The sequence below is a fragment of the Buteo buteo genome, chromosome 9 (assembly GCF_964188355.1).
Source record: "Buteo buteo chromosome 9, bButBut1.hap1.1, whole genome shotgun sequence".
NCBI lineage: Eukaryota > Metazoa > Chordata > Aves > Accipitriformes > Accipitridae > Buteo > Buteo buteo.
The window spans coordinates 454,244-469,151 of record NC_134179.1 but is presented as its reverse complement, the minus strand read 5'-3'; the positions used below and the strand labels follow the sequence as shown (position 1 = coordinate 469,151).

Sequence of the window (14,908 nt, the reverse complement as noted above, 5' to 3'; positions counted from 1 at the left end):
ATTTAGTTTTAAGTGGGCAAGGAGAGTGGTGACAAACGAAGCCGGGAGGCCCTAAAATTCTTTGAATATTCCATGTTTTCCTGGAACTGTTGGGAAAAGGCTGCCAGAAAGGTCTTGGCAGGTTTTCTAGGTGGCTGGCCAAGTCTGAAGCAAATGTGGATAGTTAATAGGCTAATGCAGCTCTGGTTCCAAGTCCGTACATATATAACAAACGTTTTTATTTAAGAAATCCCACCGCATGGAGGAGCAAATGTAGTGGTAATATATCTTCCTGAAAGCAAATAGCAAGGGAAAAAACACTGTCATCTTGCAACGATAAAATAGGGGATCTTTTGCCCTTACTTTTTAAGGACTTGAATTGTCAGTTGAAGAAGAGAAGACATAGGAAATGAAATCAGTAGACAGGCAGTGGCTTTCCCATGAGGGCCCCATATTAATCAGGGATGGCTTATATAGCAATAGTTTGCATCTAAGAAAAAAGGCAGAAGTTGTTCAAAGAATGGATTTTCGTTGCTAGATTGACTTTTTGTTGTTACCATGCAAGTAATTAAAAATGGCAATTAGGCAAGAAAGTGATCAAATAGTGACTTGGGACCAGCTGCTGTAGCTGGTTCCATGTGGACAGCCTGTTCTAGCATGAAGCATGAGGCCACCCGTGTGGGTCAAATCGTAAGAATTAAGTGCTGCTAGTGAATCATCCCAAGTATTGGCTGGTTTAGGAGGGGTTTCTCTGTGCACCAGGGTCAGAATCATGGTTCTCTGTGGTCACAGGCACCCAAGGAATAGGTATTTACTGTCATGACTGGCAGGAGTTGTTCCTGGGAAACATGAGTTCAGATTTCTCTGAGACACCAGGTGAATTAGCTTTGTAATTTTAAAATTGTCTCTGCTGTGAGGGATTCTTGTTCATATTCAGCTCATGGGGCCTGTCTTGTTTTATTATTAATCGGGCGAAGACTGTGCATAGCCTCTACCATTATAGTGGAATATTTTTTTCTTTTTTTTTTTTTTATTAAGCCGTTGATGCAGACCCTGAAGTTCTGCTCCAGGCTTCCTAGGGGATCTTGCATGAGTCACTTTTTTTGTTTGTTTTTATTCACTGTCTATAAAATAGAGGTCCTTGTTCCTCATAAGGAGTATTGTAAAGACAGAGGAACTGATCATGTGAATTGTTCAGAGACAGTCATGTTGCATGGAATTGCAAGTGAGCATACTGCCTATCTCCTATGAAGAAATGTTTCATATGGAATACCTCCATGCTGACATATGCATTCATTAGCTGTACAGAGTTAAAATTGACAATGTTTATCATCTAATACTACTTTTATACAAACAAAATCAACTTGGAAACATTATTATTACACTTTAAAATCCTAATTAATGTCATTTATTATCATAATAAGTTAAGTAACCTGGTATTCAGATTGTTCTGTTTGTTTTCTTCATTTTGTGTCTCATAAAAATGTTACACTGTCTTTTTGCATTATAAAAACAACTAAATTTAAGTTCAGGGTGTACTAGAGCCTGCACTGCAACCTTAAGTGATGCAGAAGTATGGACTGGCACCTGGAGTGGGGAGATTGGCTGCTGCGCTCACATCCCGCTGCTATGTCTGGCATGCAGAGACTGAGCAGTGTCTGATGGGCCAAACGTAAGTCCTCAGAGGTTGCCGCGTGTTCCTCGCATTCTGACGTTCATTCTGTCTGTCACATGCCTCTTGATACGTGGCTTGCTAATTTTTAATACACTCTCAACACCAGTGAAGCAACTGGAAACAAGTTACTGTATATTAAGACCTCTGTGTCAGGTTTCACAAGAGTTAGGGGCGTTCAGACTTCCCCTCTGTTAAAGTGCCCAAGTCTGTTATTTCTTTGACAGCAATACCTAAATGGCTTGGCATCCTGAGAAGAGACTCCCTGTCCCCAGGAGCTTGCAGTCTAAATAGATAAGGCAGGCAGAAGAGGAAACACAAAGAGATGGAGAGGCTTGCCCAAGCCACTTAGCACGTCGAGCGGCAGGACTGGGAATAAGAACAGGTCTTTTGAGTTCTCACCACTGTCATCGCCACTGCTTTGGGATTCTTCCGGCTGGTTCTGTGCCAGCTTCTGCCTGTCCCTGCACAGGGATCGGTGGCCTGGGCCCACCAACCAGCTATAGAAAATGTTTTGGTGTCCTACCTTTTGGTTTAATTCTTAAGGGGTGGCTGAGACAAGTATTTTTTTCTTGAGAGAAATATGGCCTCCTGTGTTGTTTAATTTTTTTTTTAATTGTATCAAATGCAGGCTGTAGCTAGAGTACTAAAAACCTGAAAAACGTTTCTTTCTTTGTTTTATCTTTTAAATAATTCCATCCTCTCTTTAAAAAAAAAAAAAGGTCAGTGCTGGTGAAAAGGGCTAAGAGTCTGACAGGAGGTCTGGGTGATATTTAAGGATGGCTGTGCTTTGAGGTTCTTCAGGTCCTTGTAATCTCTCAGGGCTCTTTGCAAACATTAACTAAGGCTCAGAGTCACAACTCCTTTCTTATGCGCAATAGTTACGTTACCTATTTGTGTTGGTTTTTTGTACAGGAGAACTGGAAATAGACTGCAGGACTGAGGGTCCCCGGTGAATTCATGGAGTGGATGGGAATAGATCTGTGGACTGCAGGCAGGAGCCCTCCAATCTCTGCATTACAATCTCTCTTTTACAGAGTGACCCTAGCACTTCTTTCCTATTGAAATATAATCCATTCTAGCTCTGCTCTTAGTCGCATGGATTTCTAATTTTAATTCAGTCTTCCACTGTTCCTGACAGGTCAGACTCCCCAAATGTCCCTAAACTTTATGCATATTTCTGAAGTTGAATCTAGGTTCAGCAGTTTAGATTCTAATTGAACAGCCTCAACATGTATTATTTTTACTGGCTTTTTCAGAAAAAAAAAAAAAAAGAGTTGATTGAGGGACACCATCTTTTTCATGCAATGAATCTCTTGAAATTTTGAGTAAACTTTAAAAAAGCATTAAATGTTGACCAGACGGAAAGTTTTTGTAACAACCTTGTAGGTTAACATATTAGTATAGCTCCATCACTTAGTAACTGAAATATTTCAAAATTTGTCAGACTTTCAGTATGAAACCTCGGATCTTAAGAGATTATGTCACCAGCTCAACACAGGTTAGATTTATCTGAAATTTTAGTGAAGTTCTTGGAGCTTTTGTTATAAGTTAATTGAGTCTTATTTGAAACTTTTGGTGGACCTGAAACCATGTGAAATATGAGGGTTTTCAGGTGCTTTATGTGATATGGCAAATCATGCAAGAGTAGATGTAATACTTTTTTGTGTGACTTCACCCACACAAATTTGAGTGTCACCTTGAGTTTCAGAGTTCGCTTAAATCCAGTATGTATAGGAGAACTCACGGGTAAGGGCAGATCGTTAACTCCCCGTAGACAAAACGCATATAACTCTAGGTACTGTGTTCCTACTTCTCATACTCTTTCTTTGATATTGAATAAGTTCATCTCTGTAACCTTTCTTTTCAAATCCCTCTGTTACATCCACTGACCTTTTGTTGAACTCTTCCCATTTCCCCAAACTTGGTTTTCAGGAAGGGCACCAAATGGTGTGGTATTCCAGGGCGTTCCACCAGGCCCTGTTCACTGGGAGGGGAACAGCAGCGCCTCATTTTGCTTTTTGCTTCTTTTACTCGCCTTGGCATTGAATTGTTTTACGGCTTTCTCACCTTATTATTTTAATTGTTCTCCATTATCCAGGGATTGATGTAGTTGGAGCTCAAAGATCTTTGAGAAACCTGTTAGCGGAATTGGGGGATGGAGAGAAAATATAACAAGCCCTTTTTAAGGTGTGTTGCTGTCACGATAGTGCTTGGGTGAGGTAATTTGCTAACATATGCCTTGTTGGGTTTGGAGGTGAAAGTTGGTGGGTGAGTCAGGTTAGAAGGAATTGTTGGTGATGAAAGGGAATTTACGTGATCTTCAACCACACTCCATCCTCTCTGTTGACTAACAGGGTATCAAATGAGGATAACAAAAGTAATCTGGACACAGCAGCTTTCTTCCAAGGACCGCCAAACACTCCAAGGACACGGTAAGCATTGTTGTGCTGGTTCTATATTATGGGGAAGCAAGGTAGGAAGTGGTGAAGTGATGTTATCATTGACTTGATGTGGAGTTGGACAATGGTATACAAAACAGTGAGGTCCAAATTAGAAGCTTTTGGTTGTCAAACTCCTCACTTGATAAAGTGCTGTTCTGGTAATGCCCAAATCACGACACCTTTGCCCAACTTTGCTTTCCATGGATGTGCCCCACACTATGAATTTGTACCTTTCCTCACATCGTTAGAATTCTTCTTTTGGATTAGTAAATACTTTTTACTCCACTGAAGACATTTTATTCATTTGTAAACTATTCTCATCTGTTATCATATGAGCTGTCCATAGAGCTGAGAGATAACTGTTATTTTAAAGATATTTCCTGAATGATCTCTGTATGGTTTGTCTAGAGTGAAGTTATTGACTTTTCTCAAAAAGGCCTTAAGGTTTTATAGTTAATGCTTAAGTTCCCAAAGCACCCTTTCTGGCTCAGCATCCCTTCTCCTATGTGTGTTCTCCTTTGAATTGCTAATTCCAATTGGTCTCAGAAAAAAATAGTAATAGTTTGTCTTTACTCTGCTTTCTGCTATAACTGTGCGCCTACCAAGGTCTCTTCTTCCTTTGAACCTGCCTCCATGATTAAATTCATTCTTTCTGTTTTCCAGCTTCTCTCTGTAAACTTCCTCTCACTCCATTTCTGCAAGAACTTTTCCTGCAAACCAGGTCCCTAAGAGGATTAGTGGAGGGGATACCAGTTGATTTATACCCACCTCAGCATGGTAGCAGCCAAACGTTATAAGTTACTGGGTTGTTAAGTGGCCTGCAGCACACGAAAGAAGCTTCAGTCTTCTGGTGCAGTTCAGAGTGGACAAGTGTCTTACCTCACAGCTGCTCTGAACTTATCCCCAGTTCTGGTGTTCGGTTGTTTTTTTTTTTTCCTTCTTAACCTATTCACATTGGTAATATGAACAGGCATGCTTAGGACTAAATGGACTGCAGAGACTTGGCCCCCTTTTAAATATGAGAACAATTTTCAGGCCTCTTTCAGTTGTGCTTATTTCACTCAAAAGAAAAAAAGGCAGAACAAAGGAGAAATATGAGGAGTTGTGGAAACCCCTCAAACTTCCTCTTTTTAAATTTCAAATTCCTGGTGGTCACCGTGCCAGGTGATGTTGCCTTTTAGTGTTTTCTTCTGTAGTGCCTGGCTTGAATGATCCCAAAGCAACAAGCTAAGTTAAATACATGGCTATGATCGAAAGAGAATGATGCCTCTATTTTTTTTATGCCAGCCTGGAGGCCCATAAGTTTTGGAATTTGAGTCTTTGAAAAACAAGTTTACTGGACTCTGGTAAATGAAGTGTCCGGATGTTAGTGATGATTCATAAAAGCAATTAAAAAAGGAAAGTGCTTTTCCGCTGAGCGTAATGTCTTGGTTTTGAAGATGTCCTTAAGTGTGTGTGTAATGCTGCACATAGTGGTCACTGGATAGTGACCGCTGTGTTTAAGATTATGGATCTGTTTCCAGCGTAACGCTTCTTTTCACATGGTTCTGATGATCAAAAATATTTTTTTGGTAGTTGAATCTTTCTTATTTAGTTTCTATTTCAAAATAGTTCCCATCTCTTCTTTCTTCTTAAATTTGTGAAAAAGGTCTACTGGGGTTGTAATATTTTCCGTGGGAGAAATGCGTTTTTTGCAACATAAATACTGGAGATGGCAGATAATTGAAATTCATCAAATACGATTTCTTTTTTCCCCAGTGCTACTCTCTCGCATTTCAGCCCTGACCTTCCACAAACACAAAACGCCTCATTTGTACAGCTTTCAAAGCGATTTTCAATAAGCAAGACTGAACTCAGTTAAAACATGATTAGGGTTATTGTTGTATACAAAGATCCATCAGCCTGGCCACATTACCTAAGCAAGAAGTAGACCCTGGGGCACGCTCTACAAGCTTCTTCCTACATGGCTTTTCAAGTCATCTCAACCAACCTGTTAGCTATTAGTGATGGTTATTAGGCTCTGCCGCTGCTGTTCTAGAGCAGACACTTCCAGTCTTACTGCCTTCTCCAAGTGGATGCCTCTCGCTTCTCTTGGGGCCCGTGTGTATTCCAAAGTTGGGGCTTCAGTTCAGTTTGTCCTCACATGTTGCCCTTGGTTAGTCCACGCATATGTGCTACGGGAAGCAAAATAGTTTACTGATTTATCATGGATCATTACATGGAGTAACTATTCTTAAAACATCACCAGTATAGATACAATAATTAGAGATGTGCTTTTGTTAACATTGTCAGCCTCTACCCTCTTGTACAGTACCCTTGGGTGCTAAATAATTACCCACTTTGTGTGGTTATCTAGCTCACTAATTACCCACAAAAATTGGGGTCAGGTGTTAACTGCTCGAAATAAGTATCCTCCAAAGACTTGGTTAAATTGTATAAAGAAATTATGTGTTTGCAAAAAACTTTAAAAAAAAAACCCACAACATTTTTTTTGAAGGAAGATAAGGGAATGTGAAAAAGACAATGGATGTAAATTGTTCTGTGTGATGGCAAAATCTTGCACACGGCTGTGATGGTGAGGGAATGTGTAAGGGGACTGAAAGGATGGTTGGCAGATACAGTCTCTCTAATCCAGTCTACTTTTCCCAAAGATTAGATCCTTCAGTACACAGGGTTTGATTCTTCCCCTATCTAGGCTGATGTCAGTCAGGATTATGTTGGTATAAATAAGAAAATTTGTATCCATGGATTGCTGGACTGACTTCAGTGCATAATCCCACTTCTTCTATCACCCAGGGACTTCTGCATTGCACCCAATAATTTAATTATGTATTGTATATTTATTTCCATATGTTTATTTCAGTTGTTGCGAACTCTGTATGCATGCAGAATTTCATTCTAAGGCTGCTGCTCATAAAATGTAGCTTGCTTTGAGTAATAATTTAATTCCTGTGTTCAGGGAGTTACCCCAGTGAGTCAAAGATTTCTAGATAGCCCCACCCTCCCCAACTTCCCGAACACTTACACTGCAGTCACTTTCTCTTTGCCAGACCCACACAAGATGTCTAACTAGCCAAAAATCCCAAGAGGCAGCTTCTCCTGCCTCCCTCATTTTAGCCCCAGAAAACTAGGAAATAAAGCCGCAGAAGCCCTAAAGCCAAAGCCCGTGAAACACCCAGCACGTGTAACAGAAGGGTATCTAATAGACCGGCTTCCTAACCTGCTTTCTTGCGTAGATGCTCTCTGTCTTCAACACCAAGGAAACAGATTTCAGTGAGAGCTAAGAAGGTGTTTCTGAAAATCCCACTACACACCCATCAGGGTCTTTGGATACCCAGATACCTTTTAAGTTCTAAGCATCAGTGCGGCACGCAGCGTAACAAAGAAACTGCCTTCTTTCTTTATTTCTGTATTTTGCGTTAGGTGCATCCTCTCCCTTATCGCCAGTACCACCTTCTGTTCCCACGAGCGCCTTCTGAAGCCTGCGCGGAGTCAGGTATTAGGCATGAAGAGCCTCACCTCCCTGCCCCATTGCTCGGGCAAATGTGGGGGCTCAGACGTGGGGGGTCAGGTAAGGCCCCACACGGCTAGGTGTGCGCTCTCCCTTCGGGGCCGTACCTGCGCTCCGCATTGTGTTGCACATCTCTGGAAAAGGCAGGGATCGGCCTCATAAAGCACAATGCAGATTTAGTCGTCATCTTTGTCTCCCCCCCCCCCCCCCCCCGCTCCCCGCTGATGTTAACTGTCTGTATTATTATTTATTGTTATCAAGGGATTTGGTTTGATCAATGAAGTGTATGTGCGTCTGACGGACATTCGGAGAGGAAATGCTTGGAGAATGAGTAACATGTCTGCAGTGGAGGGTGTGTGTGAGGGAGAGAGAGGGAGCATCGGTACTAGAAACATTGACTGATGAGTTCATTTTAAAATCCAAGGGCATATAGCTGGTAAATTAGCACATATTGCAAATATAGTCTGGTGTGAGAGGCAGCAGTGCTGCCATTGAGCAGAGGGGTGGGTGTGGAGGGGGGGGCGGGGGTCGAGGAGAGGAGATTGTCAGCTCTAAAGTCATCACGGGCATGAGCCAGGCAGTCTGCCTGCCTCAATGCAGACGTGGGGCGTGCGATTTCCACGGGCGGCTGCGGGCTGCAGTGTGGCGGAGGGGCGGGGGGGGGGGGGGGGGGAAGCGGGGGAAAACCGAGATAGCAGCGGTGGATTTTATTGTTTTAAAATCCAGATCCAGCCAGAGGGATGCTAGGCGAAGGGCTGCAGTCCCACCACTTCCCCCCCCCCCCGCCCCTCCTTCCATCTCAAGCCCCTGCACCCCCTTAGGAAGGCGGCGTGGGGCGGCAGCGGGGGGGGCCGGGAGGGTCCCGGGGCCGGTGCCGCGGGCGGGGGCTGCCGGGGCCGGGGCTGCCGGGGCCGGGGCAGCCGCGCCGGAGATGCGCCGGCGGCCGCGGCGACGGGTTTCTCCCGGGAGCTTAAGAGATTATTGGGGAGGGGTGACTGGGGGCTGGGGGGGGTGCGGGGTGTGTGTGTGTGAGGCTGGCGGCGGCGGCGGCGGGGGGAGCCGGGTCCTTATTCTGTTAAAGATTTAAGTAGGCATGCAAGGAATCTCTAGGATAGTTGGCAAAGGGCGAGGGTGGGGAGGGGGGGGGAAGGATCCAAAAGAGTCTGTAACCAGACACTGAAGCTTTCCAGGAGTGAGAGTGTGTGAGAGAGACGGAGACAGAGCGAGAGGAAGAGAGGGGGCAGTGTGGTCTAGTACATTTTCAGCTGGTCGTTGATTTGAGCCTGATGCTTGCTGTCCCTCAACAGCCTCCCTTGCCTGTATTTTTTCTTTCCCCCTCTCCTCTCCTTTCCCTTCTACTTCATCGAAGCCTAGGGGAGCCAGTAAAGATTAAATGTGCTTTCTAAAAGGCAGCCACTTCATGCAGCTATGTCTACTCCCCCCCAGCTACCCCCCCACTCCCCCTTTTTGAAATAAAAAAAAAAAAAAAAAGAGAGAGGGGGAGAAGGAAGGAGGAGGAAGAGGAGGACTATAGTTTAATGATGTCGGGACTGGCTGATCCAGAAGGAGGAAAAAAAAAAAAAAAAAAAAAAAAAAGAAAAGATTTGAGATCCTGGACGAGGAAGGACTTTGGTGAATGGGCTCAGACTCCTGAGGTGAGAAAAGGACGGAGTGAATGATGATGATTCCGTAATGGTGCCTGTTACCGCTGCCCCCGGCCGTGCGGTGGCGGGGAGCGCCGGGGCGCGGAGCCGGGCTGGCCCGCCGTGCGGGGCCGGGGCCGGGGCCGGGCGGGGGTGGGGGGGTGGGGGGACCTGCTTTCGGCAGCGCCGGGCGAGGAGCGGCGGATATTTTGCATTTTTAAACTCGGGCCCTCCGGTACGTTTCGGCTTCTCCCCGCTTATGCCGCTGGGCCTAAAGCGGTTCCAGAGATGGGTGGAGGGTGCAGATCTATATTATTTATTTGGGGGGGGTGGGGGGGGGAGAGGGAGGAAAGGGAGGGAGGGAAGGAAGGGGAGAAGAGCGGAGAAGGAGGTGGCAAGCTGGGGACGAAATCCTGCTCTCGGTTATGGCCGGCGTAAATTTCCATTGGCTGGGGTTGCACAAGGTGCTCGGAGAGAGGAGTCGGTGCAGGATGGAGTCCCTTTTGTGTGTGTGCGTGTGTGTATGTGTGGACGTGTGCGTGTGTGTGCACGGTGCTCGGGACCCTCCTCTCCCGGGGAAGCGGGTTTTTCTCCAGGTTTTCCTTTGGAAGCCCGGCCCGCGGCTGGCAGGAGAGGCTGGCCGGGGCTGCGGCAGCGCTGCCCGCGCCCTCCCTCCCTCCCTCCCTCCCTCCCTCCTTCCCCGCTGACAGTCTGGGGCTTGCTCTGGCATCAGCCTGGCCCTGGCTCCAGCCGCCCCCAGCTGATGCAGGAGTTAGGAGCGGGCCGCAGCTTGCAGCCCCCCCCCCAGCCCCGTCTCTTAATAATAATAATAATAACAACAACAACAACAGCAGCAGCATTGGTGGGAGCGCGGAGGGAGGAGGGCGGCAGGCGAGGAGCTGCGGAGGAATTTGGTTCCTTTTCCTTTTCCCCCCTTTTCTTTTCCTTGATATATTCCCCCCTTTTTTTTAAAAAAAAAAAAAAAAAAAAAAAAAAGATGTTTTAAAAATGCAAGCGGCTTGCCCAGCTGCACACACCCACCCTCGCCTCCCTCCCCCGGCTTGCGCACACCGCACGCTCGCACTCGCTCGCTTCGCCCGCGCTCGTTCGGGTGTCAAAACCCGCCGGGCACCCAACCTGGTCCGGGCACTGCCCCTGCCCCTGCCCCTGCCCCGAGCCCGCCCGGGGGTCCCGCCCGCCCCCCCTTCCTCCCCCCCCGGCTCATCCCCCCCCCCCCCCCGCCTTCCCACCGCCGGGCTTTTCCCCCCCTGCTCTTGGCGCTGAAGATCGGAGCCTCCCCCGCTTCCAAATGGTGAGTTTCTACCTGATTTTCTTGCAACTCGGGGTTTTTTCTCCATCCCTGCCGGCCGCGGGGCTGGCGGAGGGGGCGGGGAGGCAGCGCCTTTATGCTGCTGCATGCTTTGTGCCAGGCGGCTGGAGGGAGAGCCTGCATATTCCTGCTCTTATTTCTGCATTCCTTTTCGTTGAAACAATGAAAATAATTCCGTCACTGCCCCAAACTTCCCTTTCTTTCTTCCTCTTCGTTACTTAAATGCGGAGACTTTTCGTGTATTTGTCGCAAGCGACCTTGTTGGAAGCTGTAAGGAACCTGCCGCGCCTTGTCATTTTTGTGTAAACGATTAAAAATGGAATGTATTCTCTCAACAGAGGGTCCTTAGAGAAGCTCTTTCCTTCCACCTGTGTGTCCTGTTTTGTAATCTTGAGCCATGAATTGAACTTGCCTGCTATTCTTTTCCTCTTTCTCCTTTTTATCTTTTATTTTTGATCCCTGTTTTTTGCAAGAAGTAGTTTGTTGCGCCCCTCTCAATCCCTGAGACCCTAACTTGTGATGTTTAGCTTTTAAATCCACGGGTTAGGCTCTTGGGAGCTGTGAGTTGTGCTTTGACATCTTTCTTTTATTTTATAAATATAACCTATATATATATATATATTTGTATATGTGTGCGCGCGTGTGTGTATATATATAGACGTATACACACACATACAATAGCGTTTAGTAGACCTTTTAAGGGAAAAAAGTGTATCTCTCCTCCTCAGAGTTGATCGGCTAATAGCAGGGCGGTGGTTATGGCCATTTACTGTAAAAATCTCATCCCCAATTAAAACTAGCGTTTGTATGACCGAGATATATTTTTTTTGTGTGCGTGTGTGTGTGTATATTCAAGAGATAATTTTACAGCTGATACAGATATGGGGGTGTATGTGTGTACACATATAGTGATTATTATATATGCGTGTGTAGATAAGATATACATGATATGGATGCCTGTAAATATAGCTATTGAGGTGTGTGTATAGATACACATATGGATGATACGTGTGTATGAATATGTATGTAGGTAAATAAAACCCTAGATATGTATATATATTTACATATGTAGGTATATTAATATACGTGCCTGTGTTTTCATACTGAGAGACTTGCCTTGCTGCAGGCCACTGCGTATAGCATCTCTCTCTTCCCCCCCCTCCTTCTTGAGAGCAACACAGAGTACCCTGAGAGCGTAACAGTAACAGCTCGGTACATTGGTGCTTGACCTCAGCTGAGATCCCAGCATGCCTCATGCTTCCAAGTTTAAAACTGAACGATTAATCTTAGAAATGTGCTCTATGGACACACCAAAAAAAAAAAAAAAAAAAAAGAGGGAGGAAAAAAGTGAAAAAGCAAGGAGACGGGTTGGATCTTATGGATCATTAGGTCAAAAATAAACTGAAGAATAAAATGGTTGCATGCACTAATGGTTGGAAACTACCGAAAAGAAATTCTGAGCAAATGATGAAGTTTTGTTTTAGTCCTTTTCTGGAACTTAAAACTTTCCTGCTTTTCCAGTTAAAATTACATGTAAATGACAAATCAGAAATGTTAAAAATGTTTCTTCTGCTGTTTTTCTTTATTAGATTTTTATATCGCTGTAAAATTAATTATGGTTGGAACTGTATTTCTTATCTGTGTTCTGCAAGGCAATTTATAATGAAGTTACTGTACCATGTTATGGCACCGCATTACTGTTTGATATTTGAATGCAAATGCTTTAACTTAAACCACAATGCACCAAAAATTAATCGATGGTGTAACATTTTGGTATTTAATAGCTTAGGATGTGTTTGACGGTTCCCGTTGTTTAATAGTTACTGAACTGGAAAAGGTTGCTCGTTTGATTTTTTTTTTTTCCTTTACCTTCTTTTTATTGACACTGTAATTTCATTGACTGTTTTACCTCCGTGAAAAACAAATGCCAACAAAGCCTTTTACTTCCGAATTTGTATGTTATTCCAAACGTCCCCTCATTTCAAAGTGAGAAACTTATTCCGAGTTGTCTTTATTTTCTGTTACCTGTTTGGCACGATAAACCAGAATGCGATACGCTAGAACACCCCCCCCCACACACCCCACCACCACCACCTTTGTCCGGCTATTCTCTCCACCTCGGAGACAGGCGAAAAGTAGTTTTTTTGTTTTCTTTTTTTTTTTTATCCCCCCCCCCCCCCCCCCCGAAGCTGCTTTTAATCGCCAGGTTCCCCCGCCCCGAGAAGGAAAGGGGCGAGCGCTTTTGTCTGCGAGGGGCTTGCCCGTGCCACCTTTCCCCCTCCCCGCACCCATGCCACCCTGCGCCCTTCTCGGTTTTTTTTGTGTTGGTTTTTGGGTGGGTTTTTTTTTTGGGGGGGGGGGGGGAAGCGGGGCCCCCCCCTCCCTCCCCGGGGTCTGCAGAACCGCTATTGTCTCCGCGCTGCCTCCGCCTCGGCTGCGCGGTGCGGAGCGGGGACTTGGGGGGGGGGGGACGGGGACGACGAGACGAGACGGGAGTTGCGGCAAAACAATGGCCGGGGGGGGCCCGAGGGGGGGGCAGGGCTCCCCTCCGGGCCGGGCCGGGCCCGGCGCAGCGCTGGGCTCCGGCGTAGCTCCGAACCTTAATTGGGAGCCGGTTCAATCCTTCCCAGTCTAGACTCGCCCAGACACATCAATTAGGGGGGGTTGTCGTTTGAGAGCTCGGGGCCCTGGCGGTAGAGCGGCGAGGCGAGGAAGGGGAAGGGGGGGCGGCGGAACGCCAGAGCCTCGGCAGGATGGAAAAGGGAGGAGGAAGACCCAAACCTGGGCTCCCCCACCCTCCTTTTCTAGGGGGAAAGGCGAGAAGGAAAAAGAGGGAATAGGTGCGTGTCCGTCCCCCCCCCTCAGCCTACCAGCACGAACTCCGTAATTCAGTGCACGGGGCATGCAGGTTCCGGGGGGGTTCTCAGCCAGATTTGTGCCTGTGAGCTCAAGAAACGTCAGCGTTCTTGAAGCTTCATTACATTATAAATACCCAGTCGGGATAATTTCTTTGTAGGCAAATGTAAATCGATCCAGAACTACTCCTGCAACGTTTTTACCTTCTGCAGACAAAAGAAGGGGTATTGCGTTTGGGGTTTATTTTTGCTTTATGCGTATAGCTACAAGGCTTTCTTGTCTTGGCGTTACATAGTGCCTGCAGTAGTAATTTCATCGGTCTCTGTAGCTGTACATTTTCGCTGGAATAAAAGGAACAAAAAGCCAATTTTTTTTTTATGTTAAGAGGGAAATGGAAGACAAAATAAATATTAGGCGTTAACTTAATTAACAAATAGAGTAAGTCAGTCAGGCTTAGGAAGGACGGAAGGTCTTATTCAGCACTAAAAGAAAAAATAGCGGACTGGAACTAGTTTCAATTAAAAGTATACCTAATATGCTATCATGACATTTAATATAACACATTCCCAAGTATTCTGTGCAATATGTGATGCAAATAATTAAAAAGGGGAAAGATAAACAAAGCGAGGCGGGTTTTTTCCCCTTAACATTGCTTTTTAAAAAAATAATGCAAATTTTGCAAAACTCTGGCATCTAGGAGTTTTGTCTGAGCAGCAACTGTAGCATTTAGCTCTGCGACTTTGACCTCGTTGTAGCTTAGTTGGAACTTGCTTCCCCAAGTTGAAAGGCATGGGGTTTGGTGGCAGTAAAAGGTAGAAAAGGTCCAAGGCATTCTGCAGTTTTCCATTGTTGCTCTTTTATTTCAAGGGTTTTAACAGTACCTAAAGTTGCCATAGTACTGCAGCTCAAAAAATGGAGAATACTTTTACTGTCTTTCTTTTCTGAATCATTTCCAAAGTATTTAAGGATTTATTGGGCCAGATACCAAATTATAGTTGAGATACTATGTAGCGGCTAGTGCTGATTAGGTGATGGATTAATTTCTAATCGATTTCTAATTCAAAACTTCATTCACATTATAAATCCTTGATATTAAAATGCAGTTTATGTTGAAATCTGATTGCAGCCTCTTCACAGACAAAGTCATATCAACCCAGTCAAAAATGCTAGTTGCAAATGGCGTAATACACCTCTTTTTTGTTGAATTTGTTAACTCTTTAATTTCTCTGTGAAGTCATCTTTGGCCATACTTCAGTACTTTACAGTGATGAAATGTTTATTCATAATGCGTTTGCGCACAACCCCAATAATAATAATACAAGACACTGTGCTACCCAGAGTCCAAGGTAAACGTTAATCTGCACCTCTAACCATTGTCAAATGATTTTGACCGTTTTAACGGCCGCTTTCCTTTTGTGCGGCCCTAATTTTGTTCACTTTCCTGCGAGTAAGGTGGAATGCAGACGTACAGTT

The 14,908-nt window shown here is 45.2% G+C and overlaps 1 long non-coding RNA gene across 3 annotated transcripts in view; it reads left to right on the top strand.

Annotated features, from left to right (window-relative positions):
• Positions 1-14,908, top strand: part of LOC142034129 (uncharacterized) — a 94,092-nt gene that overhangs the window by 75,754 nt on the left and 3,430 nt on the right. For 2 of the 3 annotated variants that reach the window (XR_012651465.1, XR_012651463.1), the window contains 3 exons: positions 3,753-3,841; positions 4,009-4,086; positions 4,759-4,915. This is a non-coding gene — a long non-coding RNA (uncharacterized LOC142034129). Of the gene's footprint in view, positions 1-3,752; positions 3,842-4,008; positions 4,087-4,758; positions 4,916-14,908 lie in introns of those variants that run through there. The other variant, XR_012651464.1, reaches the window with a different exon arrangement.